The sequence below is a fragment of the Chlamydotis macqueenii genome, chromosome 4 (assembly GCF_036417535.1).
Source record: "Chlamydotis macqueenii isolate bChlMac1 chromosome 4, bChlMac1.mat, whole genome shotgun sequence".
Taxonomy (NCBI): Eukaryota; Metazoa; Chordata; class Aves; order Otidiformes; family Otididae; genus Chlamydotis; species Chlamydotis macqueenii.
Window position 1 is genome coordinate 40,820,636 of NC_141559.1, and position 27,254 is coordinate 40,847,889.

A 27,254-nucleotide genomic window follows, 5' to 3' on the forward strand; every position below is an offset into this window, starting at 1 on the left:
AGTTCCACTAAGCCCTTCAGAGTGCCAAGCCTCTCCACACAGCTATTTTACCTTTACTGAGCACAATTTTTCATCATTTGCCCATATCAATCAACAACAATCAGGAAAAAAGTTAAAATTGTTCTCCAGTACACTTTTTGGAGTCATCCTTCCCAATAATATTTTCAGACACAAAGAAGTTTTTTCTTGGTTTTCTCACTGAATAATTGCATTTTTTCAAGAGTCAGAAGAGGTTATTAAGAGCCTAAATTAACGAAAGGTCAGATTTGTCAATCTCTTGCTTAAAAAGAGCTAATAAATTCATTCTCAGGATTGAAGTAAGATGTACTACCCTCTGCCTTGTGCCGTAAAGCTGAGCAGTTTCTTCACATCACATACCAAAAAACCACTTATTTTATATTGTTGAGTATCTTACCACATTAGCAATTATCACATACTTTTGTACAGCAGAATAGGACCTGTTCTGCTCCACCTTTATAAAGCTCAGCTTTATGAAAATAAGATTGTTTTCCAATAGCTCATGTAATTCTCAACATCATAGTATCAGGGCAAAACACCAACTTGGAAACTGGACATTTACAAGGCTTATTGCATCTCCACATGCCAATGTACTGACTTTATTGTAGGACTGTACAGTACGGTAATCACTTGTATTTGAATTCTGAGTCTAACTTATTTTTCCCTCTTAAGAATATTTTTTTTCAGTGGGAAACATTACAAGCTGCACATTTCAACACCATTTACAGCACAAGCTTACAGATATTTTCTAGTCATGAACATTGCAAGCAGGGTATTCAACATCATTCATTATCATTAAGGTACTCAGTGTGGCAAAAATACAAGAGTGGCAACCATGTCAAAGCAGACACTACATGCAGATATCAGACCATACTACATGAACTCCAGCTAACATGTGTGGAAAGCTTGTTTCTTCAATGTACAAAAATACTGGTTTTAGTAACTAGGCATATGCATTGGTGATGTTTTAAAACCATCGAATATACCAGTGTAAAACTATTCGAAACTCCGTATGGAAATCCAACATTTTGGATTTTGCTTCAAAGTAACAAAACCAAAACAAAACAGCAAGTTATAAAGCAGCTGAAAAAATGTCAAAATGGAAAGAACCAGGAAAAATTAATAAAGGCTTTGGACAATACCACACTTAGACTACACTGTGTCCATTTAACAGGCACATTAGAAACAAATGCAAGTTGCAAAGTAAAAAAAGAACTCAGAAACAATAAAATCAGCCCATTCCTAAGAGAGTATTTCTGAATTCTGCAACTAAAGATTCTTCACTTTGGATACTATTTATTTAGGGCCTAAAATTGGGATTAGGCTTTGGATTTCCTGAAGAGTCTAAAAAAGTTAAAAGTCTTGTGCCTGCTAAACTTCAAAGGCAATTTGGCACCAAATTCCTTGGAAAATCCACTACAATTGTATTTGAAAACTGTATCCTTTTCACTTACTGATGGATTTAATCTGCACTGAATATCTGAAAGATTTTCTTGATTTGTCCTTGGTTTTCTTAAAAGAGAATTTAGTGAAATTTTGGTCTTATCATAAAAAAAATACATTATAAATAAAACATGTTTCATGACAGCAATGAACCAGTTCAGGTCAAAATAAAATAAATCTAAAAAAACCAACATTTTTTTTGAAGCAGAAACTGAACATCTGCTAAAGTTAGTAACATCTCCATTGCAGCCAAACATTAGTTGGGGGAAGTACTGTTAAATTCCTTCAGGAAAGGATGGATACATGACATTTCCATGTTTCCCAGAAGGATGAGCCTCAAAGCACATTGAACAAAGTCTGCACCTTTAAATATTCACAAAAACTAATGAAGCACATCTTGTTCCGATTGCCACTTTTTCTAATATCATCCATTGAGAAACACTTTGCAGATTTCAGTATTTTAAGGATCATTCATCTTAAAATAACATTCTATCTCCTAAATAGATTGTAGAACTTTCTCCTAGTTGGTTCTTGCTCACTTCCTCCAATATTCCTCAGCTGCCCAACAAGATACTTTATCACCTAAATCTCATCCCACTGGATTTTTTCAGTGTAAGCGGTAAACTTCAACCAACTTAACTGAAAACCCATAGCTCTCTTATCCCACTGAAATTCTCATTTCAGATAGAAAATGCAGTTAAAAAAATGACTCCTTGCTAGAAGATTTTCCCTCACTGACACTAAGAAAAACTGAAGTGACACAACAGAGAATAAGACCTATAATAATGACACAGTAACATGCATTTACCAGAAAGACTAAAAAGCTGGTGTCTGCGAGACACAAAGCAATGAATGAAGCAGCTTTGTTCTCTCTTATTACCCAGCTAAGAATGAAATATTTTTTACAGCCCTGGGCTGTTGCTGTCCTACTAGCTTAAAAAAAAGGTACAAGATTGTGTCAACTAAGCCACAGCTATTAGTGGCACTGGGTCAAGAGTTTCATTACATTTGTGACGCAAAGATAAATTTTTCCCTTTCTTCTGCATGCTGTGGAGTCCACTCCTGGATCCAATTAACAGCAGGTACAAATCTGTTTTTAGATCAAGTGCCCTACAGTTGCAATTTTTGGAACTGTTTGCTTTAGAAAACTGTTGAAATTCCCCACTGTCCCCTGACCATGAGTAACAAAAAGCTGAGAGGGACCTTCCTTTGAATTACAGAGCCCAGTTTACTCAACACACTGGATGACTACGCGTATGACACACGTATGAGTGTCTGCCTTCATATCCTGTTTGTTCAGTTACAGATGCAACTTCTTAATCTAATCAATATTCACTATTTTTTTTACAATAAATTAACACTTCATTACAACTTTCTTTGTAAGATGCTTGTTAAGAACCATTCTTTCAACCAAGAACAGAGGAAATAACCTATGTGTGAAGAAAATGCTACCACTGTAAAGCTTGATTTTCAACTCATGCATGTTTTTGTTTATTTAGATAGAAAAATTTCTTTATATGCATGACATATCTAGCTAACTAGAAACCTGGTCTTATTAAAATTAGAACTTTCATGCAGTATCAACATAAAAGCAGTATCATTTTGTAAAAATGATAAAAGGAGAACAAATTTACTGATTTCAAAGAATCTTTATTACTCTTCCCACCTTCCACTTCTTATAATAATAACAGTGGTCAACTTATGTCTGCAAATATAATATTTTCTTCCATTCAGACACCTCAACTAAGCATGGGTATTGGGGTATTTTTATTGCAACAAACAAGAGAGACTATTGCTATGTATGTCTCATTCTAACAGAAACAAACTAAGCGTATTATAGGTACAACCTAATAGGATCAAATCAAAGCTTTGTATAACCAACAAAAGGAAGGGAGACTTGAGAAGATGAATGGGTCAAAATTATGCAAAAAAAAAAAACCATGGAAAAAAAGCCCAAAAACTTTTCATGTACTCGCCCTCTTTTTTGAGGCGACTGTCACAATTTCACATAAATAGTTGCCACAAGGTCATACATATTCACCATGACACTCCCACTCTGTTATGTTTCACTTAAACAGTACGGAATCTACAAAATTTCCCTCTGCAGAAACAGATAAGAGGAGGACAGATCATTTAATTGAAGGAGATAAACAACAAAGAACAAAAATACTTAATAAAGTAATGAAAGATACATAGAAAAAGTAGATTAAGAACTTTATCAGGACAGAAGGCAAGGGCCTATTAAATGAAACTGTAAGGAAGAAAATTAAATTGTAAAAGGCTGGAATTCTCATAAAGCATAACATTAAAGCAAAGAATTCAGTTGCAGGAGGTAGTTAAGACCACAATGACATTAAGAATCAGAAGACAACTAGACATTTTGTTGAATGAAGAATTTCTAGGATAGATTAGCAATATCCAATTTTAGGTCTCAGATGAGACTTGAAAGAGCTAATAAAATAATAATTTTTAATTATTACTAGTTATAAATATATCTCTCTGGATGGGTTCAGATCTGTCTGCTTCAAAATGTTTAACATGGCACCATTCCACTTGATAATAATACTGGTATTATTATTACAGCTGTATTGAAATGCACACCTCAAATAGAACACAACTATTACTCATGGTGACATATTTGAAAATTGCTTTATGTGGACTATTAAAAGAATTGCAAATAAGAGAAATCTTCCACAAAAAAAAAAAAATGCTTCATTTTGTACCTATTTCTCTCATTATATATCTGTTTATGCATAGGTTTTCTCTATTTCATAAATTTAGCTCCATTTAAACAGAGAATGATTTTCTTAGGAAGAAAAATGTCAAAAACATAATTTAAAAGAAAATACACACAATCTCTTCCAAAACAAAAATCTCAGTCTACAGTCAGAAAAATTTGCTTCCACTTTTATTTTTGCTGTCTTAAGAACCAAACATCAGCTTTCAACTTTGTGGCAAATTCAGTTACATTTTGTCACCTCTCAGGGATTGTCTTCATCACAATATCTCACACAAAAGCAGTTCCAGTACAACACACTTCCATTGCCAAGTCAGTCTACACAAGGACAGAGGCACTTTATAGGACCGCTTAAGCTCCAACCTTAAGCATTACAGCTGTGCTCCTTCATATCAGGAGAAGACTCAACTATTCTCCCTTCTCAGAGGTGTTTCTCTATGTTTAATTAGATGGAAGCTAGCCGCTCAGACCTGGTGAAACCATGATACACTCCTGTTGGGAGCAGCTATGGAACCAAGGCTGTAAGGATCATTCCAGGATCTTCCTGCCCTCTAATGTCATTTGACCCAAACTGGGTCATTACAGATAATTTAACCTACTACTTCAGCATGGATCACCTTTTGAAAATGGAAGCCAAGTTTACTTCAAAAGGGAAGTGGCTGCAATCCTCTTTCTTTGACTGATACACACTGGGCAAAGAGTGGAAAGGTGTATATACCATCTAACCTTGGCCACTTAAAGTGTGTGGAGTCTACACTCCACATCAACTGCTCTCCTCTATTAAGCCAGATGTCTGGACAAATTTCATACTCAGTGAAATTAATGCCAGTTAGTCAGTGCTAACTTAGCCTCAGGAATTAACTTTCTGGACATCTCACACAAAAAAAAAAAGTTTACCAATGGAAGTTTTCACTTTAGTGGGAATTCTTGAATGAATGCTGCAGGAAGAGTACCTCCCAAATTTATACAAAGATGTATTTGTGTCATCTAGCTAATCTTGGAGTCCAGTTCATCTGATCAGAAGAAACCAGGCACCACTCGCAAGTAAAGTGCACTACTCAATCTAAGCTATCTGAAACTGTGTATCCTCACGTGTTTGTCTCGCCACAGCTTGTGAAGGTAGCCTACATGATCTTGTCCCAGCTGCAACAAAAGCAGATCTTTGGATTGATATACAGCAGACAGACAAATAAGGATTCATGTCATTGTAGCTTAAATTTTCAGTGGTGTTCATTCTAAAAATTGTTAGTTTGCCCTCTGGACACTAGGCCTTTCAGCTGAGGGTTGAAGGTGTATAGACTATTCATGTACTACAGGACAGTAACGGTCCCCAGCTGTTCCTTCACAAGGCACAGCATTCCTTTTTTTTCCTACACAGATGCTACCCGCCTTCGCAGGAAAATCTGGTACACAGGCAGGGAGCACACCGCTGGAGTCCAGCCACATCCCCAACCAGAGGAGAAGACAACCAAGACAAGACTGTGATGGTTTAGCCCGAATCACCACACAGTTTCTCGCTCACCCTCCCCCTCCCCAGGGGAATGGGGGAGAGAATTGGGAAGGAAGGAGAACTCGTGGGTTGAGATGAAGACAATTTAATAAAATAACAAGGGAAAACTACAATAATAACAGAATATAAGGATATTAAAATATACAAAGTGAACAATATATGTTTTCTCACCACCCGATGTCCCAATGACCGATACAGCCCATCCCGAGCAGCGATCACGGAAACAAAACTGAGCAGCAAGCAAAGGAGCAAAAGGGAACCAGCAAGGTAGAGGGAACGATGCCAGCAAAACGAGCAGGAAGGATGGATGCCAGGAAGGCAGATACCCACCCTCGCCTGCCCCCGCTTGTATACTGAGCATGACATTTATGGCATGGAATATTCTCTTTGGCCGGTTTGGGTCAATTATTCTGTCTGTCTTTCTCCCAGCTTCCTGCAGCTGCAAATTAGTGAGACTTGGAAAGCAGGACGGTGTCCTTGGTCTCATTCACAAGAAGTGGTATCATCAGGGTGTTTATCAACATTCTTCACACACGAAATCCAAAACACACCAGCTACTGAGAGGAAAATTAACTCCATCCCTGCCAAAACCAGGACAGATTGTTACAGGGTATACCTGCTAGAAACTTTAGCTATAAACTACAGTTTATAGTTATAACTATTTATTTTAGCTATTTAAACACACCAAATACCACCTATCAGCAATATTTTTCCAATTTTTCACCACTAATTACAAGATAACTGAATCCAGAGAGGCCCAGGATTGCACCACCAACACTATGCAATGCCAGTAATGGGAGGTGGCAATAACACACAAAACTTTGTTTTCTCAAGATCTTCTACACAGCTCTGCATAATATATGCTATGTACACTGCTGTGCTAGCCAAGCAAAAATAAAAAAAAAAAACGCAACCAAAAGCTGCTAATACATACTAGCTCCTAGCTAACAGAAAGCTGCAGAGAGCAGCACAAAGTTTTGCTCACTTACTAGCTTATAGATTATTGATGTCTTACTGTGATTGATCACAAAAATAGAAACATACACAGGAAACATATTCCCACTGCCCTTCTATCAGTTTGATTGGCATTTCTGATGTTCTTCTTTAGTTTATTTTCTGCTTAAATAAACCGTCACAGTCACTTTGAAACTATTCACAAAGCAAGAGCTGTATTGAAATGATATAATAAAGCCTGAGCAGCAAGAAAGTCATACAAAATCCAAAAAATACAAGAAACCAATCAGAGATTACTGCATAGTTTAAAGACAATGCTCTGACAATGCACACATAATTAAAAAAAAAAAAAAAACAAACCAACCACCTTATAGCCACATAGATCTAATACCAATGGAGAAGCAGTTATTTGTGGAGCAAAAGCATCTCTTGACATTATAACTGTTTTCAAGCTAGTAATTTCTAAAGATTCATGCAGTGTAGGTTTATCTGAAATAGACTACAACAATAAACTGCAATCAAAATAATTACAGAAGTATGAATTTGCCTCTCCCATTCAAGTTTTGAACCAAGAACTCGTACTTTCTTTTCAGGAAACTGCCAAGATGGCAGCAGAAATGGAGAATCCTTAGACCATTCTCACATGAATCAGCCCACAAAACCAGTGCTTTCTTTGGTCCATTACATTAATAAATACTAGTAATTATCCTCTCTAGCTTTGTGCAAGGCACAGAGGGCGACAATCATTACAGTCACCTTGACTCTATCAGTAGACTACAGCAAGAAGGACTCTGCAGAATGCCATTTCCTGAGATGGTCACCCTCAAACCTGCCTTCAGAAGAGGGAGACACAATGCTCAGTGACACATCAACTTCTAGGCAACAAAAAGAAGAAATTGTGGGTTGCTTCTCTACCAATATGAGGTTTCTCAGGAGTGTTATGCTTTCAATGGGTCAAGATGAGCTCCTCATGCTGCTTCACAGGGGTGAATGTCCTTGTGTGGGCTTTCTGGAGGTCCTGCTGCACCTCTTCTGTCTCTATGACAAAACAATCTTCCCACACTGTGCAAATTATCAATAAGAAGCTGAACCTTTCATCTGCTGGGAAGCCGAAACGAGATGTTTTTGCCTGAAGCCAGGTAGTATGAGATGTAGACATACAGCACCCAAAACTCATCCAAAACCGCTGTGCCTGTTAAGTGATGTGAACTAAGCTAAAGAGAATTCTCTTTGCACTTTTTCTAAGACCATTATGACTCTTACTTTGAAGTGTGTTAATCTTGTTTGCAGGACAAACAACTATTTGCAAACAGACTCAGCAAAACCAATTTTCACTGACTCTTAATCCCAGCTACCCTTTCCTGCCAATGGACTAATTGTGGAGTAATATCCAACAAGTGTAGTGAGTAGGTGAAGCATAAACGACAGGCTACATAACAGTACTCATCCCCTCCCTTGCAAGTTACTTCTGTAGCATGGTCAAGATAGTCACCCTGAGAGGGAGAGATGCAAGCACAGACTGAGGCAGGCTGTGAAGCCAAATCTTGTTGCATTATTTGGAAACATATACTATAACCACACCATGCTAAATGAGGGAATCAATGCATTTATAATTCCTACCCACACATTCTGTAAACCAACACATAATTAACCAGAAACTTATTATTAATGATAAAAAAAATAATAGACTTAATGTATATTTTCACAACAGTCAAAATAAACAAAGACGACATCTTCTGTTGAATTTGAAAAAAAAACATTAGACCGATCAAAAATAAAAAATAAACATTATTAGTAAGAAGTACTCACTGCTTGCACCACTGCCTCCCTTGTCTCCCACTGGACCTCAAATTTTTTTTTTTATTCATCAAAATAGAGTATCTTATCTTCAGTTCCTGAGAATTCTTTGCAATCATTTTTTCTTTTATTTCGCTTTTTTCACCAGCACTTTTTTAAATTTGGCACTGCTTATTCCATTAAGAGCTATGAACTTTTTAATTTCCAAGGCCGCTCACAAAACTCTCCACTTTCCTTAATGTTCAGCAGCTAATGAAGTCATGGCTGGTGGTTTATGAATGCTGTGCACATGTTCACTAGCATCATTTTGATATCTACATGCACATCCTGCCCCTACCTGAGATTTAGGAAGTTTATACCTAGAGCAAAACATTAACTGCATATTGACCCCAAAGGATAAAATATTTCAGTTTAGTTGCATTGATACTCTTTCCTATGTCATCGCGTTTAACTCACAGGACATTTTTTCCAGACATTGCTTTCAGTACTACAGATAAAAATTTGGTGTCATATATTTTTAAAAACACAGAAATTTCACAAAGCCTCTGCCCTTATTTCACCTTCAGCAAATCATAGTTACATCTGATTTTACAAAGGCAAGAAATTATACCTCAAAGTAAATTGACAAGCAACACCAGTGACAGCTGTTGTATTTTTTAGTGTCATCAGTTCAGATATATCAATTTATATTTTTCAGTAGATCCTTTACTTAAAAAAAATTCTACATAATAAGTAATGAAACAAAAGGTGAAAGACCTTCACGATAATTCTATTCTCCCTGCTCTGCAAGATAGCTTTGTACTAGCTTATTATCAGGAAGATGCTTACAGCATGCAAAAATGCTACAATTAAAACTTGTATTCCCCTGAATATATTCCAAGAAGCTGACACAAAACGAGGTAACATATAAGATTAAAGTTCAAGTCTGAGTTTAGTTCAGAAAGACAAAAGAAAGGCATGAAGAGGGCAGAGGAAGAATCATCTCCAGTGATCACTGAAACCTTAATTAGAGCTGTGCAAGACATTCCTTGGAAATCAATGTGCTCTTAGGGTCTCGGAATCTTCTACAACAGAAAAATCTGTGCTATTCTTCATCATGCTCTACACATAACATTTCAATTCTTACTATTGATTTTGGTAGCGTGTTTTTTGTTTTTCAGCTGGGTTAGTTTCACCTTTTGCCACACTTGCACAACAATCCAGCTGTGGGTAAAAAGAGGTAGAAAAATATTTCTGTTTTTTCATTTGTTCACCAGCTAACATTCATAGAAATTATACATGCCAATACCCTTCGGAAGAAAAATATAATAATTACAAAATTGAACATAATGAAGTAATTGCCACCTTATCTACAAATCTCAGTAAGTTACATAGTTACTTGTCTGTGTATCATGATAGTCAGCTTTAAAATACTGATTGATTTATTTGGAATACTACCAGATACATTAAACATATAACAGAAATACTTTAGTCAGTATCACAATTAACAGCATGGAATTATTTCTAACCAAAAGCCTTGAGACAAGTTGGAACTATCTCATGGTTACAAAATCTTAGATTTCTCTCTCTGATAGCAACCTGTACTCAAAATATACAATAATAATAATAATATAATTTTTCATCTCCTTATTGTCTTTGTATTTGCAACAATGATGGTTGTATATGTGAATTATAAGACCAATTGCAGCCTTTGGTAGGAAGCTGTGTAAATGCTGCTTTGAGACATGCTTCTCTGGTACTGTCCCCCACTTCATTAACAAGAAATGAATATTAACAAGAAATTAACATTAGCAAGAAATAAAGTAGTCAATATAGGGGTGTATAGGAGGACTTGAAATAAGCCAGCCTAGCTATCCTTGAAATATAGAGTGCTGCCATAGCTTCATTAACTTATTGACAACCAATTCAGAAGAGAATTCAAAGAAAACAGAACAAGAATTGCTTGCCCACAGTTCTCCAAGCAAGATTTAATTGATTAAACAAGGCAGGTTATTTCTTCTGGCCTGCATATTGTACCAGTCAGAAGTTATTCCAAACAGAACCTACTTTATTACTTTTTTTATTAGGCCCTTATTAAATCAACAATCAGTTTCTAGAATCTCTTCTCCGCCTCAGTATTTGTCTCTGAAGCATGCTGCCCAAGTAGGCAGCCTTAATGAAAAGCAGTATATCCAATGCTTAAAAGAAATCTGTATTGATTGATGTCAATCTTGTAAAACCTGCTATTATGTTTATCTAATCAGTGCTTACAAGCTTCTTCCTGTCAACAATTTCTTTAGCATTTTCAAATGGCTATGGTCAAAATCGCACAAATAAACAAGAAGTTAAGGTCCTGACAGCATTTCAATACAGATACACTAGAGGCAGAAGGACATCCTCCTTTCTACAATGGCACTGCACATGATCCAGATGCAGAAAAGAGTACAAAGTCACACACTCTTGCCAAGGAATCAGACAGCAAAAACACCTCAGGTGAAGATTAAAGATGCATAAAGGTCCACTAGTTGTAAGGACCACCAACAGACCACTATCTTTCTGGAGCAACAGGCTTAGGAAAAACAGGCTGAAGTCTGTATTTCTTACAAAATAAGACAGTTTCTGGCGCACATGAACTTCTTTAAGGAGTATAGGCAAGTTTTTAGCCCACTGTTAATTCCCAAATTCCTGGGCTTCAAAGCAACCTGCTGCTCCATATGAAAGCGGTACCACATGAAGGATTTTTACATCAAGTGCACAAGTATCTTCAGTACTTCTGCAAAACTGAAGTTATACCTAAAGAAGAACACTTTGCATAACACAAAAAAATGATCATAGAATCATAGAATCATAGAATCACATGGTTGGATGGGACCTATAAGATCATCTAGTCCAACCGTCTTCCCACTACCATTGCTGCCACAGCTACTAAACCATATCCTGTAGCTTCTCATCAAGCCGCCTCTTGAACACTGCCAGGGACGGAGACTCCACCACCTCCCTGGGCAGGCCGTTCCAGTGCCTTACCACTCTTTGAGAGAAAAAGTTTTTCCTCAAGTCCAATCTAAACCTCCTCTGGTACAACTTGTGGCCATTTCCTCGGGTTCTGCTTGTTGCCTGGAAGAAGAGGCCAAACCCCTGTTCATCACAACCTGCCTTCAGGAAGCTATAGAGTGCAATGAGGTCTCCCCTGAGCCTCCTCTTCTTCAGACTAAACAATCCCAACTCTCTCAGCCGCTCCTCATAAGACTTGTGCTCCAGACCCCTCACCAGCTTTGTTGCCCTTCTCTGGACACGTTCCAGGGCTTCAATGTCTTTCTTGTAGTGAGGGGCCCAAAACTGAACACAATACTCAAGGTGCGGCCTCACCAGTGCCGAATACAGGGGGATGATTACCTCCCTGCTCCTGCTGGCCACACTATTTCTAATGCAGGCCAGGATGCCGTTGGCCCTCTTGGCCACCTGGGCACACTGTCGGCTCATGTTCAGCTGAGCATCAACCAACACCCCCAGGTCCCTTTCCTCTTCACAGTCCTCCAGCCACTCAGCTCCGAGCCTATAGCGCTGCATGGGGTTATTGTGGCCAAAGTGCAGGACCCGACACTTGGCCTTGTTGAACCTCATGCCATTCAGCTCAGCCCAGTGATCCAGCCTATCCAGATCCCTCTGAAGATATTCCTGAACCTTCTCTTCCAGTACAATGGGCGGTTCTTCATCCTCCCAATCCCTGCTTGTGCCTTCCACAGCTTGGATGGTGAGACAAGAGCCCTTATCAGTGAAGACTGAGGCAAAAAAGTCATTGAGCACCTCAGCCTTCTCCATGTCCTGGGTAACCAGGACACCCATTTCCTTCTGGAGGGGGCCTACATTCTCCTTGGACCTCGTTTTGGCAATAAAGTTTAGGACTATGGTACCTCTGATGTCATTTATTAGTGCCTATACTCCATTAGCATCCTATGTATGTGAACACTTGGGAGGGGCAGATATAGGATCACTTCTTAGGCCAAGGGAAGAAAATATGCCTCCATGCTCACATATTGCTGGTTCTCCAACCAGGCTTCAGAATTGCCTATAACTATACAGTCATAGACAACATTCTAGATCAGGAAAAAAAACCCATATTTTCCACTATTTTGTCCTCAGACACAGTCACACTATTAAAATCAGATGGAAATCAGCATATTTGCAGGACTCCAAATAACACATTTGTTGTCTGGGAGGCTGCAAGTGTACTCTATAGTGCTCAGTGTGCAACGCAGCTCTCAATTTTTGCATTCTGTCAAAGAATTTTCTCCATGTTCTCATTTAAAATTTTTCCAAGTCAAGACTGTACTCTTGTCCCAAACATTGTCATATTTTCAGTGAATATATCTACAACTGATACACCCCCCCACACACACACTTATGTATATACATACACATATACACATAAAATACTTGCATTTCTCAGAGAGACATGAAGAGATGAACAAAGCAATTGAAAGAGAAGACAAAGTTGAAATAAATTATCCAATTGTAACTCAATTTACCTCTTTTCACTTTATTTGGGTTTTTTAAGGCTACCATTATGATAATGGAAATCCACTTGCCTGACTACTGCTAAGTAATTAAGTCTACCAAATAATACTGAAAATCTGACTAATTCGGTTATTAAGGAAGCATTATCAGAGCAGCAGTTTCTCTTCTCTCTTCCTTGACTAATCATAGAAGTCTCCTTGAATATCCTGGAATATCCCCTCCAGATTCTTTGATAAAACCAAAGGACACACTCCTTCATCTGAGTCATTTTAATATATTTAGGATAATGCTGCTGATGTTTCACCAGTACTGTGTGACTATTAATAGAATGAAGACAATAATGTTCAGTTTTTACTTTACAAGAAGTGCAGAACTAAGATTCTAATTTCTAACAGATATTCTTGTATTTGCACTTAATATGTGATTTTTTCAACATCTCTCAAGTTGAATCAGAGTAGTAAAGAAATACTAAGACAAAGAAGTACTTTTTGAGGAAAATCAGAAATAAAAATCAGAACATTTTCTGCTGCTTCATAAAGAGTTTGAATTGTGGAAGACTAGAATTTTAAGTTTTAATTTGGTTGGAAGTTATGCCAAACTAAACTACCTATGTTGCCCAGGTATAGGAGTTGCTGCTACTTTAAAATAGAGTGCTAGATAAGGAAAAAAATCTGAAATAGTTATTTTTAAATTATTAAACAGCTACTATCCATTTTGGAACATTCTTTGTTAATACCTTCCCCCTTATATTTTTCAGGAACTTGATAACTAGATGATGTTTAATTAAGCTAAGCTATTTACATACACAAGGGAGAAAAATTAATGTACTCGCTAAATTCTAGCTTATAAACTTCCAAACCCCCTCAAGATACACTTTTTAGGCATATTTATATATGATACCTAGGTAGGAAGTTTTTCTCTTCCCCGTCTCATAGTTTATTTTCAAATTATAACTCTTAATTGAGATAAAGAACTTCTGAATTCTGTTCTCAGCTCTGCCACCAGCTGTGTGAATCTGCCAAAATCAACAGTCAGTCCAGTGCTTTTGGCTCATTGTGTAAAATGGATCTTCTATTTTTTCTTGCAATATTGCTAGGAGAACAAATTAATCTCCCTCACTTGCTAAAGTATTTTGATGTAGACAATTAGACTCAAGATGAAAACAAAAGTTTAAATTCCTAAGTGGGGTTCATTATGTGATGTATGTGAAATTAAATTATTTCACTATAGCTCTAAGAAAATTCTTTGCCATAAGTGACACAACTGTAAAGGGTACTGTCACATAATTTAATAACTCAGGAAACAGAAGATGAATCCAGAAGAGGTCTGAGTCACAGCAGGCATCTGCACAGGCAGTCTTTGCTAAAGAAATTTTCAGTGGAAGAGTTTCATACTCTTACACAGTTTTGGACATTTTCTACCTTTCACTCACTTCTAAAAGAATTTCTGAAAAATAAGCTATTGCAGTTTAGTGTGCGTCGCAGTGGATGTATAACCTACAATAACATAACATGAAAATCTTGCTCATTAGATGCAAAACCTTAATAGTAGAGGAAAAATGTTTGTTTGCTCTTCACTAAAAGATAGCAAGTTAATAATAACAGGCATTAAACATAAGGCAGTTTGTAGGGTTTTCTTCACAATCAAGTTGCAAGTCAAAATGTCAAAATAAACTTTTTTTTTTCCAGCAGTATGAATATAAATTAAGATTTAACAACAGGAAAGAAGAACTTACAGGTAAAGCAATCTTTTAGCAAATTTCTGCTATGACAGAGCTTCACATGGCCCTTCACATTACTTCCTGGGTTCATTTCCTAGAACAAAGAAAAAAGACACATGTAAGACCAGTTATGTCACACTGAAATACTGTATGCCTAAACTTAACAGCCTTAAATGATATTATGAAGCAAGCTTTGGAAAAAACTTAATGCTAGTGTCTTCCAGATGGTACAACCTAATGTAACACTTCTGGACTGGAAAGGCAGTCTTAAGTAACCTTTATAAAATTCTATACCAGACACTGGTTCCCATTCATCTTCCTGCAGACTCTCAGGTTGATTTGAGATTAATTAAAGATTAATCCTTAATCTCCCTGAGCACAGGAAAACCATACATGATTTTCCCTCTACCAGCCACACAAGTGGAAAAAGACATTTTGTAGCCAGCTAACATGAAAGGCGTTGTCAGAATACCATTCAAGAATAAATAAAGCTTAGTTAAAAAAAAAAAAGCCAAAAGACGTAATTTGTTCACTAGCAATGTTTTTACATACATTTGCTCACAAAACAAAGATTAAAATACAGAAAGCATTTAACTAAAATAGTTGTCCTATGAGGGTAACAAGTACAAGCTCTGTCCAGCAAAGCACCCAACGCAGCTAAACTTGAGCTGCGCAGAAGCACGTGGTGGGTGCTTACGGTGGGAAACTCCCTGCTGTGGGGGACGAAGGCCCCCAGCTGCCACCCTGACTGTGCCCAGGGAGGTTTGCTGCTTGCCAGGGACTCAGATCAGGACATTGTGGAAAGTTTGCTACAGATTATTACCCTCTGCTGCTCTTTCAGATGGGCACCAATGATGATGCCAAGGGCAACGAGGAAAGCATCAAACCAGACCTTAATCCCTAAGAAAGGAATTGAGAAAATAATCCTGAAAACCATTGCCAAATGCAAGGACAAGAAGGTGTTTAGGAGTAGTGAACATGGATTTATAAAGGGGAAATTGTGCCTGACCAACCTGATAGCTTTTCACAATGAGAAGGCTGATGCAATGAACAAGGAGAGAACACTGAACATTGCTTATATTTAGTAATGTTTCCACAATATCCCATTGTCTCCTCCCTGACAAATTGATGAAACATGAAACAGAAATGAAGAGTGAGCTAAACAGAAAACTGGCAGAACTTATGGGCTCAAAGGGTTGTGGATCAACAGCATCAAATCCAGCTGGGGGTCAGTCACCAAAGGCACACCCTAGGTGTCAATATGAGAGCCAATACTGTTCAACAACTCATCAATAATGTGCAAGGTGGAATAGAGCGCACCTTCAGCAAGTTCACAGTTACTACAAAGCTAAGAGTAGTCAATACACCAGAGGGTTGTGCTCCCATTTAGAGGAACCTTGACAGGCTGAGAAATGGGCCAACAGCAATCTCATGAAGTTCAACAAAGGGAAATGCAAAGTCCTGCACCTGGCAGGAATAATCCCATGCACATTGGCAGAAAAGGATTCGAGGGATAACAAGCTGGCCGAGAGCCAGCCACATGCCCTCACAACAAAGGCTGCCCACAGCAACCTGAGCTGCATTAGGAAGAGTACCACAAGCAGACTGATACTTTCTCTCTACTCAGCACTGGCGAGCCATCTTGAATGCTGGGTCCACTCTTGGGCTCCTCAGTACAACAGAGACATAGGCTTACTGGAGCAAGTCCAGCAAAAGGTCATGAAGGTAGTTAAAGGACTGGAGCATCTTTTGTACGAGGAGAGGCTAAGAGAGATGGGGGCCTTGAGAAGAGAAGGCTCAGAGGGATTTATCTATGCTTATAAATACCTGATGAGGGGCGGAGTAAGGAAGGCACTCTTCTCAGCGGTTTCCAGTGAAATTACAAGAGGCAATAGCTATAAATTAAATACAAGATATCCCATTTAAACATAATGATATTTTTTTTTCTCCCCTGTGAGAGTGGTCAACCAATGGCACAGGTTGCCCAAGATGGTTGCAGAGTCTCCATCCTTGGAGATATACAAAATTCAACTGGACATAGTCCTGGGCAATGTGCTCTACATAACCCTGCTTTGACCAGAACTATCTCCAAGGTCCCTTCCAACAACTTCAACAGTTCTGTGACTCTGTAAAGTGTTTTATTCAACTGATCTCTGTTTAAAATAAATTGAAAAGAGATTAAATTAAATTAAATTTTCCCCAACAATTCCTGCTTCTAACTCCCCTTGTTTTTCCTGAAAAAAAAAGCAGAATACACATAAACATATTACTTCAGGCAGATACTCACATGTGATCTTTAAAATGGATTAACAACAAAAACATACTTAAAAACAAACAAACATTACTCTGACCACTCAAAAAAAAAATTTAACATGCACTCTAAAAATAACTGCATAGTATTCAGTGGTTTGCTATTTCAATGCATTTATACTAAATGAAAGACACCTACAGATACATGGGCATTCATGAGTTTATGACAGGATGACCCAAAGAAGCCTTCCACTGCATGTGGAAAAATCAACCCATGGATTAAGTTTTATAACTAACGAAGAACAGAAGCACAGGTAGATTGTAGATTAAAAGCCCAGAAAAAAAGTTTACAGTCAATATATTACTTAGGGAAAAAAAAAACAAACCAAACCTTTAGCAGTCAAAATCATACATCTTCAAGACAGCAGATTAAGCTTTTGTTTTTTACAAGCTTTTTATTTTTACAAGTTTGAATTTGAATTGCTGAAAAGATATGACTACAAATTGTATTTCAAATTCTCTAACTAGCAATTTCCTTAGAGAAAAATTAACAGCACATGCCTATTTAATTCATTGCTAGGGAGAATAAAGAATACATGTTAAATAAACATACAGTAGATTTCTGTACATATGTACTCTTACAAAGGCATGTTGCCTGTACAGAGTCATATGGATATCTTTTGTATTCATGTTGCTAAGGAAACAAACTTCTGTGCCAAACATATGATTACAAAGACATCCCAGCTCTTAATCAAGGTGGGCATGTGTCTTTTTCTTCTTTATTTTTTTAAATCAAGGAAAAAAAACCTAGTATATAAGGTTACACAAGAGCTCTCAATAGCCAAGTATATGTTAAGCTAACAAAATTATAACATTTGAAATACAAAGATTTTTCATTACATAGTGTTGGTGTAGTTAAATGTAACTTTAGAAGCTAGCCTAAAAGGTAGTAGATTGCAGCATAAAGTTAGGACATTACTGGTTTTGCATAACACACAAGATGAGGCAGATAAACCTGAAATTTTCTTTGATTTGTTGAAAACACAAAATCTATAGGCAACCTTCACTACTGAACTAGTCATATCAGACAGTTGTTTATTAATGGTGCAAGATAAGACACCACAAAAAAATATAATATTCCACTTAAAGGAAGACAAAACAAGCTTGCTATAAAGAACTGTGTTCTGAAAATTAAGTTATCAGCATACCCATTAAAAAGGACAAATCAAAGAACTATATTACATAGATTTGAGTTCATATTTTCCTGTTGTTTCACAGAACATTACACAATCTCTATTCAGTACCTGTATCTGTTTTATTTATCTTGGTCCATCTGCTCTGCAAATGCTCTTGCAAAGCAGTTTCCCATGGCAACATCAAATATCACATAGTCCCAGTCTTCTCTTGAAGCACTTCTAACTGATCCACTCCTGAATTTCGAGCAGCATCTTTTCCAGCAGTATTTAAGTAAATAATAAATAAATCTAGTATTTCATTAAACCAAAATAACCACACAAATGAAACAAATACCCATGAAAAAAACCCCTCCTAATTAGGGGATTTTTAAGAAATTTATTTTATTGGTTTTATAATTTAATTTTTGAGTGGGAGATCTATATTATAAAAAACCTGTCAGTTCTTCAGTAGTTTCTACTTGATTAAAATTTCCAAATCATTGTTACATGTAGCAAAACAAATTGTGCACAATACAAGTTTTAAAGAATAAGGTTACACTATGCTGAAAAGTAAGTTTTGGAATGAAAAGCCTATAATGACTGCTTACTATGGGGCAAATCTAGCCACATATCACCACCTGCAAATCATTAATAGCCCATCTAATTTTTTCATCCTCGTGTTTAAAATGATAAAAGAAGTATAAATAAGAGGAAAATTTCTCAATACATTTTAATCCAAGATAAAAAACTAATAACAGTGATATCCTGAAAGTAACTTATATTTTACCTGAGAATCTACCTTGAGAACCCCTTCTCCCTATTTTAAGAAGCAGTAGAAATATACATCATTCACTTTTAAGTGAAGATCTTCTGAAAAACTCTCATAAAGTAAGCACTCAAAGAAAAAATAGAGCTTAGTAAATATCATTTTAGTCTTTAGCACAGTGGTTCTGTGTGAAATTGTGACAGAATTGTTGTTCAAGCTGTAAATTAAAGAATTGTCTTAAGTTAGGAAAACTAGCCTCCTGAATTTCAAAGTCTATCTGTATTTTATATTTGTCTGTCCAAAACCACCAGTAGCAGCTAGGAACAGACCCTGTGGAGATTTAAAAGGTAATCAGAGCTTCTGGCTCACTTCTACACCACCACAGTTCAGTTTATAGTAGTTTAGAACCTAGACCTGCTTTAAGAACTACTACATATTTATGCAGTCTCAGATCCACAATAAAGAGCAAGATGAAACCCACAACATTTTTCTACCAGTATCACCTCTTTTCACCTATACATTTACTTGGATTATTCTTGGATTTTCCTAGATATTTTCTTCTGCTTATTTTGGAATTTGGCCCAAACAGGCTTTACAGATTGGTCTAGACTGCTGGTCTGTATGGTGAAGTTCTGTACAATAATTCTGATATTTTTAGGTAGAAAGGCTCCTTTGCACATCTTAGACATAAATGATACTATGAATTAACGTAGCAAATGTGGCATTTCTATGGAGCACAGGACAGATCTACAACAGGAGGATGGCTCATCTGGTCTGCTGCATATGCAGCAAGCCCACTTTGCTTTACAAATACATGCAAAGGTTGCTGGACAGATATATCCAAAATACAAATACAAGAGCCCTCTGCCTGCAAACAACAGCACGTGAAATATTTCTTTACAAAACCAGCTATAAGCTCACCTGCTACCTCCCCAATCATTTTCTACTACCCATAGCCAAAGTACGCTCTCTACTATTATCAGTAGACGGAACTTCTATCTATTTGTGGTGAACAATAGATGCATTTTTGCATTGCACTCTAAAAAACACTTTACTATTATTTAACAGGTCATTAAAATGAGTTGATGAGTGGTATGCTTCTGATTTCTACTGCATTTTATTTCTCAAGAAAAGGCAGATAGTGGCATTTCTGCCACCAGTCACTAAGGTGATGCTAAAAACTGGTAATTCAATTCCTTACTTGCACGAACCTAACAATCCATGTGTTTTGTTATTCTTTACTATATACAAAATGTTTATCTTCAGTATGTAGATTGGTTTATAAGAAAACCAAAAGTAAAAACGTTTTAGTCAAAACTACAGTGAAAGCTATAAAAAGTACATTACTACAAGTTTTCATCAAACCACAATTACTCTGTGGTTTTTTTCGTCTATAGGACGACTAGATTTCTACTAATTTTAATATACCATAGTAAAAAAAAAATCAGTAATTATCAGCAATAGTAAATTATATTACATGCAATAGATATATGTGAAATAAATTGGCTAAAAACAGTGGACGTTTTGAGAAATATTTTTCAAATATGCTACTTAAAAAGTAATGATCTAAACTAAAAATAAAATACAAATTCTTAAAGGACTAATATCTTTCTTTTTCTGACAGTGTCTGAAAGACTATAAAGCTGTTAAATTATTAGAATCTATTCTAGAAATGGCTAAGCAGCCAGTACCTTATTCATTTATCCTTTGTCCTTTTAAGCTTTCAGGGTGCTGTGTAGCCATAGTAACTATGCCTTTTCTCTGTGAAATCCATTAGCTGGTTTCAATCTGGGATTCAATACTACCATAAAATCAAAGCCAAACATTAAAAAAAAATTATGATTTAAAAAAAGATTGCTGGTGACAAGCATTTCTTTTAAAAGTAATTTCTGCATATTTATGCTTTATACATAACAGCAGGAGAAACCAAAAGGTTAAAAGGACAACAAAAGATAAATACAAAATTAATTTTAAAAGTTAGTTATCATCAGGAATGACAGCACCATCTCAGACTAGATCTCAAAGCAAAACAAGCTCCATTTGCATTAAGTCAATCAGTGCTGCTGGCTGGCTGGCCATCAACGAAACAGCACAACTGAGGAGCTTTCAACCTCGACATCTCACTCCCTTTCTGGCAGCAGACTAAGATGCAAGTATCAAAAAGGAAGAGAGACCAGGATTTGCACTCCAATTTGGACAAGCCTACGCAAAAGACAAAAACCCTTTGTTCCTACAGTATGTTTTGTGTGACAACACAGACAGACAGACTACAAACAATCTGTTGAGTCGATATTATAGAAAAATTCTATCGATAGGAAATCAAAAATCTCAGACATATTCCATGTCGACAACCTTGAAAGAGGATAGGTGTTTCAGAAGACTACGACAAGCTTTATCCCCTATCCTATTTGGATGTGTTAGTTTTTGTCACAACATCCCTGAACAACTTCAATGCCAGCTCAGTCCTGACACTGGCTACAAGTAAACTAAGCGAATGACTTTACCACTGTTTGCTTGAATCCTAATCACCAGGAGCTACACTTGGCAACTAGGAGCAGTTACATTTTTCTGGAAGTAGGAGGGAATCTGCAAGGGAACCTGTTTCACAGTCCACCAATTTAAAAATAAAGAATTCCTTGAGTCTCTGTACTGGATATCACATTCCTTAACTAAAATTTTCACTGTCTCCTCAGCTGTTCAACTGTTAGTTCAGCTTCTTCTGTTTTGATTTTATACTTTCATTCACTTCTGCATTATATTAGATTCAAACATGACTCAAAGGTGAAACACCTGCCATGGTAAGCAGTGTGCATGTTTGGGCTGGGGAAAGGGAGGACTCCCACTAACAAAAGAAAATGAGTATATACAGGTATTTTATTTCTGCTTTCTAGCTCCTTACTCTGCTATTGCCTTTCTTATAACAAGCAGCGAGACTCAATGGCTAGGCCATGTTCATATAGGATAAAGAAAGATCATAGGATTATTTTTAAGATGCCACCAAAATCGCAAAATGAACAATTGCATTCAATAGAAGAAAAAAAAAATTCACATGAGAGTTACCTGAATCTAAACCTTTTACTTTTTCCCCTATAATACACAACTTGTAAAGTCCTGACTTCATTGAAGTTACCAGCAAAACTCCCATAAACTTCAGTATGTCGAAGATTTCACTCTATGTATGTTTATGACAAGGATGACATAAAATGGAATTAAAGGTCATGCTTCCTGTCACTATGACAGAGAATAAAGTCATGTCTTCATAGTTTCTACACCTGACTTGGCCAAGGATTCTGTGATCTTCAGCTTGTCCCTGATGTAAACCAGAATGGCAGTGCATTTTGAAGTTACTATGTAAGGCTCAATCATAGCCCCAAACCCTTCTGGGAGCTTAACGCTTAAACAGAGAGGCATAAAATGCCTCTTTCCAAATATTCATGGTGCTATCTCTCAAACAAAAAACAGAGGGAGGCTCATCTTACTTCAAAGCACAGTAAGCATATTGAGGAAGGCAGGGATGTTCTTAAAGGTTACAACATTTTTACAAGATCCAAACTCAGTTTTATCCTAAGCACTGACATACTCAAAGACACAATCTCTACTGCTTAAAAAACAACCCACCAAACAAAAAACCCAATCCTTTGTCATCAGCAATGGCTGTGCAATTTCATCCACTCAAGCTATAGAACAAAGTACTTCCACCCGTATTGACAGTACAATCTGTGAACTATAATCTTAGAAGAGAAGAGCAGGATATACATGTACTTTCCTTTTCCACCCAGTCTTGCTGCTGCAGAAGGTTCATAATAGGAAGCAGCACTGATGGGACAAATTACAAGAAATTAAACCCAGCTCTGTCAATAGGAACTACCTAAAGTTAAAAAAAAAAAATGGGGAAAGCTGGAGATCTGATACAGTATAAATAGGTGTAGGGGTTCTCAAAAGATTTGCAAGTGTTGCAAAATCCAATGAGAGCTTTTGCGAACACTACAACTTAGAATGCCTTTAAACAAGCAGTAATTTTCTGTTCCCATAGGCTTCACATCAAAACATTGCACAGCATTCTCTCTGTACATGTCTGTTTAAGTAACTTTGCCATTCACCTACATTTATTCCATAAAGTTTTTTTTCAGAATTCAAAAAGCTACTGTTCCTTCCTTTTCTCATTTATCTTTTACTATTTTCTAATTTATATAATAAAACTAAAATAAATACCAAAACTTTAAGCCATATATTTTCATAGCTTCAGTTTTCACTGCATTAAATTCTAGGGATTTAATGCTTTTAAAGCCCTAAGAATATTCTACAAGCTTTAAATTATGAGGGGACACAAGATAAACCTCTCTTTAAAACCTGTGATACCACTTAAAATAAACTTGGTAGAGGGCTAGACATTGGAAGTTTAATTTTCCTTGACATTAGAAAACAAAAGAACCTCACAGAAATAAAACATCCATATAATATCTTCATTTGAGGAGGCTCTGCGAGGACGTTTTCTATGTCCAAGGATATTACTTCTTTGACGTAAACCCCTCTCCTCACCATCCATTGCAATACGCTGCAGTTGAGTTGCCATAGTTACCATCTCACATGACCATAGTGTGAGTAATGACCTCACATTCAATAAATCCCCAAAGGCTTTGACTTGACAAAATATTTCAAGATTTGTGCAGAAATTTTGCCATGAAATCTCACTAAAAGATTGGCAGGTGCCAAGGCACATTCAAACAAGCGTCTCTCTTTTTGAAGACTGGTTATTTTATTTGCTGCACTTTCAGCTACAATGACAGTATAGGAACTGAATGAAAGTATAGGAACTGAAACCATGGCACAACTCATTAATTATATTCTGAAAATTTAGACATGTAATTTTAATTATAATTCAAGTGGTTTTAAATAAGGAAGGTGATCCAAATGTAAGCAGATTTTCGCTTTCCAAATTCCAGTAAAACCACATGAAGAAAAATCCTAAAACTTTCCTAAACTACATAGTAAGCAGAACCTGAGCCTTCCTGCGGCATTTACAGATGAAACCCCACGTGGTTTCAACACAGCTATCAGGAGCACAACCCACAGAAGCAGCAACCGTTCTCCTAAGCCTGAAGGGTGACAAAAAAACCCAAATCATACTGATGACAATTTAAAAGTCAGATGTCATGCCCATAACAGGTAAGATATTGAATCCTTAACTACTGTCTCATAATGAACAAAAGTAGATATATTGGATTAGTACATGAGGTCACATGGCCTTACTCTTATAGAATATGGAATATAGAGAACTGTGCTTGGAGTAATTCTCAATTATCTGAAATCCTTTATGTAACACAGATTACTGTCTATTGATTGATATATAAAAATTCAGTGAATTGTAGATGCTTTTTGCATCTATCCAAGAAGCAGAACTTCCTAAAAGCAGAAATTCAACTGTATTCACTGAAGGAAGCATTGGATTGTCAAGCTCTGCTGTAAGTTTCCAAATATGCAAAGAAAGCTTCTTCCTACTTTTCACTTAGATGAAAGCACATACATGATTATGGCAACTGTCCTAACTTCCAAGCACATGACAGTCACAGAAAAAAAAATAAGGTAAAGATTCAATAATTTGAGATACATCTTTTAATGTATTAGAAGTAATTCCATCCCATTCAGTTTGTTCTACTCTGTTAGATCAGACGCCTTACATGCTACTCAATTTTTCTTTTGTCTTTCCTACTCAAAAAAAAAGAGCACAATAAGATGACAAGATTCCATCTGGATTACACTGGTATGATGCTAACCAGCAAAAGGATCTAATGAAGTTATGAAAACATCATATCCATCCACTTACTAGCATATATGCAATTTGTAAATCAGAATTTTAGTCACAGACTATCACTATCTCAACAGTTAGCGCCAAGGATCACAGTGTGTGGTTATTTGCATATTCATCTTGCAAAATCCTGTGATCTTTCATATGTAGAGCAACATCACCCTGTCCCTTATCTCTTAGAACTGTACTCTTACATGAACATGTTTGAAGATTCCATGTTGGCTTTAACCTTAGAATAACAATGACAAAAAGCCATCTGTGACAACCCAGCACTTTGCAATATATGCATTTATTTCCCTACTTAGCGTGTTTGGCATCTTTCTCACCTATATATGGCAAATTTTTTTTAAGCCGCTCTTCTGATGACACTGACCCTGCTATGCCTGCTGATCTCAGTTTTTTTCAACGTAGACAGAGAAAGAGTGACTAGAAGAGGTCTTCTGTTTCCAGCATTTCCCACCCTGGCCTGGCATGAAAACATGAGCACGCTGGAAGACCAACGGATAGTCTGGAGCCAGATGAAACAGATGCAAGTACTTCCCATGAGCCTCAGAACTGAGGAAGCCAGGTTTCCACATCTGTTTGTTGGCTTTTTAGGTGAATTATACTAACATCATGTGTTGTGGTTTTGTTTAGGGAAGGGGGGCCTAAGGTGGTAGCTTCTGTAGGAAATTGCTAGAAGTTGCTCCCCTTTGTTCAGTGGACTCGGCCGGGCCTAGGGCGGACCTGCTGCTGGCCAAGGCCAAGCCAATTGGTAGCAGAATGTTCCATGATAACACCTCTGCGTTAACGTGTTTAAGAAGGGGAAAATAGGGAAAAAAAAAAAAAAGAGAAGAGAAGATGTGAAGAAGCTGAGCAGAGGCAGAGAGGGGGAGGCACGAGCCTTGTGGGCCTTGCAGGCCTCAGCCTCTGGCCTCCTGCCGAGTGGCCATCTGGGCCCAACACAGCCTGGCCCAGCTGCAAGAAGTGGAGAGGAGATGAGAAATGAATGAGATGTGAAGAGATCCTGAGAGGCATCTGCCAGCCTCTTGTGAAGAATTTTTCTTGTGAGAGGAATGGCTGCAGATGCCAACGTCAGTGAAGAAGGAGGGGAAGGAGTAATGCGGCTCCTGGCCAAGATTCCCCTGCAGCCTGTGGTGACAACCATGGTGGAGCAGGTTGTTCCCCTGCAGCCCATGAAGGTCCACGGAGGAGCAGAAATCCACCTGCAGCCTGTGGAGAACCCCACACCGGGGCAGGCGAATGACTGAAGGAGGCTGTGGCCCATGGAGGGCCCGCTGGGGCAGCTGTTCTGGAGAGACTGCACCCCATGGAAGAGATAACCCATGCCGGAGCAGTTCCACGATGGACTGTGGCCCGTGGGAGGGACCCCACGATGGAGCAGGGGAGGAATGCAAGGAGTTCTTCCCCCGACGATGAAGCAGCAGCGTGAAACAACGCGTGATGAAGTGACCGCAACCCCCATTCCCTCTTCCCCACTGTGCCACTTGTAGGGGGGTAAGGTGGTAGAGATAATGTTAAGCCCAGGAAGAGGAAGGGGTTGGGGGGAGGTTATGTTGTTCTCTGTCTCATTATCCTGCTGTTTTTAGTAATAAATGAATAGTTTTGCCCAAGTCGAGTCTGTTTTGCCCGTAATGGTAACTTTAAGGATTTCCTCCCTGTCCTTATCTCAAACCTCGAGCCTTTTTCTTATATTATCTCCACCTATTCCCTTGGAGAGCAGGGGGACTGAGAGAGAGACTGCTTAGTCTGGCCCCAACTGAGGCTGAACCACACCACCATGCTATCACTTTCTGCAAAATATTTTGGTCTCTATGCACAGTCTGCCACATTTGTATGTGTACTTAAAATCCTTGCTCACACTAACAGTTCCTACCAATTAAGATCACCTCCTAAAATTAACAATAAACAATGAAAATTTATACAAAGTGTTGGGCTCAAAGGGCTGTCGATCAGCAGCACCAAATCCAGCTGCAGATCAATCACCAAAGGCACACCCCGGGTGTCAATATGAGAGCCAACACCATTCAACATTCTCAGTAGTAATTTGCAAGGTGGGACAGAAGACACCCTCAGCAAATACACAGATAATGTCAAACTAAGAGAAGTAGTTGATACACCAAAGGGTGGCAGGACTGCCAGGGTGGCAGGACAGGCTGGAGAAATCAGCAAACAGTAACCTCATGAAGTTCAACAAGGGGAAATACAGAGTCTTGCACCTGCAGAGGAATAACCCCAGACACCAGTACAAGCTGGGAGGTAGCTAGCTGGAAAGCAGCTTTGCAGAGAAGGACCTGGGGATCCTGGTGGACAAGCTGACCATGAGCCAGCAATGTTCCCTCACAGCAACCCAGCAGTGTCACCAGGAGGTCAAGACAGGTGCTCCTTTCCATTTGCTCAGTACTAGTGAGAAACAGCTGGAGTGCTGGGTCCAGTCCTGACCTCCTCAGTATAACACAGACATGGGCATAGTGGAATACAAACAAAACCCAATAACAAGAAAAACTGAAGCACATAATTTACAGTACAATAGCTTACAGCAGATCTTGATGCCCAGCTCCCCCCTCAGCCCTCCAAGTAGCAG

General features: G+C 37.8%; 1 protein-coding gene across 2 annotated transcripts in view; it reads right to left on the minus strand.

Moving 5' to 3' along the window:
- MARCHF1 (membrane associated ring-CH-type finger 1) overlaps window positions 1–27,254 on the minus strand; it is a 249,725-nt gene that overhangs the window by 148,818 nt on the left and 73,653 nt on the right. For both annotated transcript variants that reach the window (XM_086746884.1, XM_086746885.1), the window contains one exon: window positions 14,689–14,767. The gene's annotated coding sequence lies outside the window, so the exon portion shown is untranslated. The remainder of the gene's footprint in view (window positions 1–14,688; window positions 14,768–27,254) is intronic.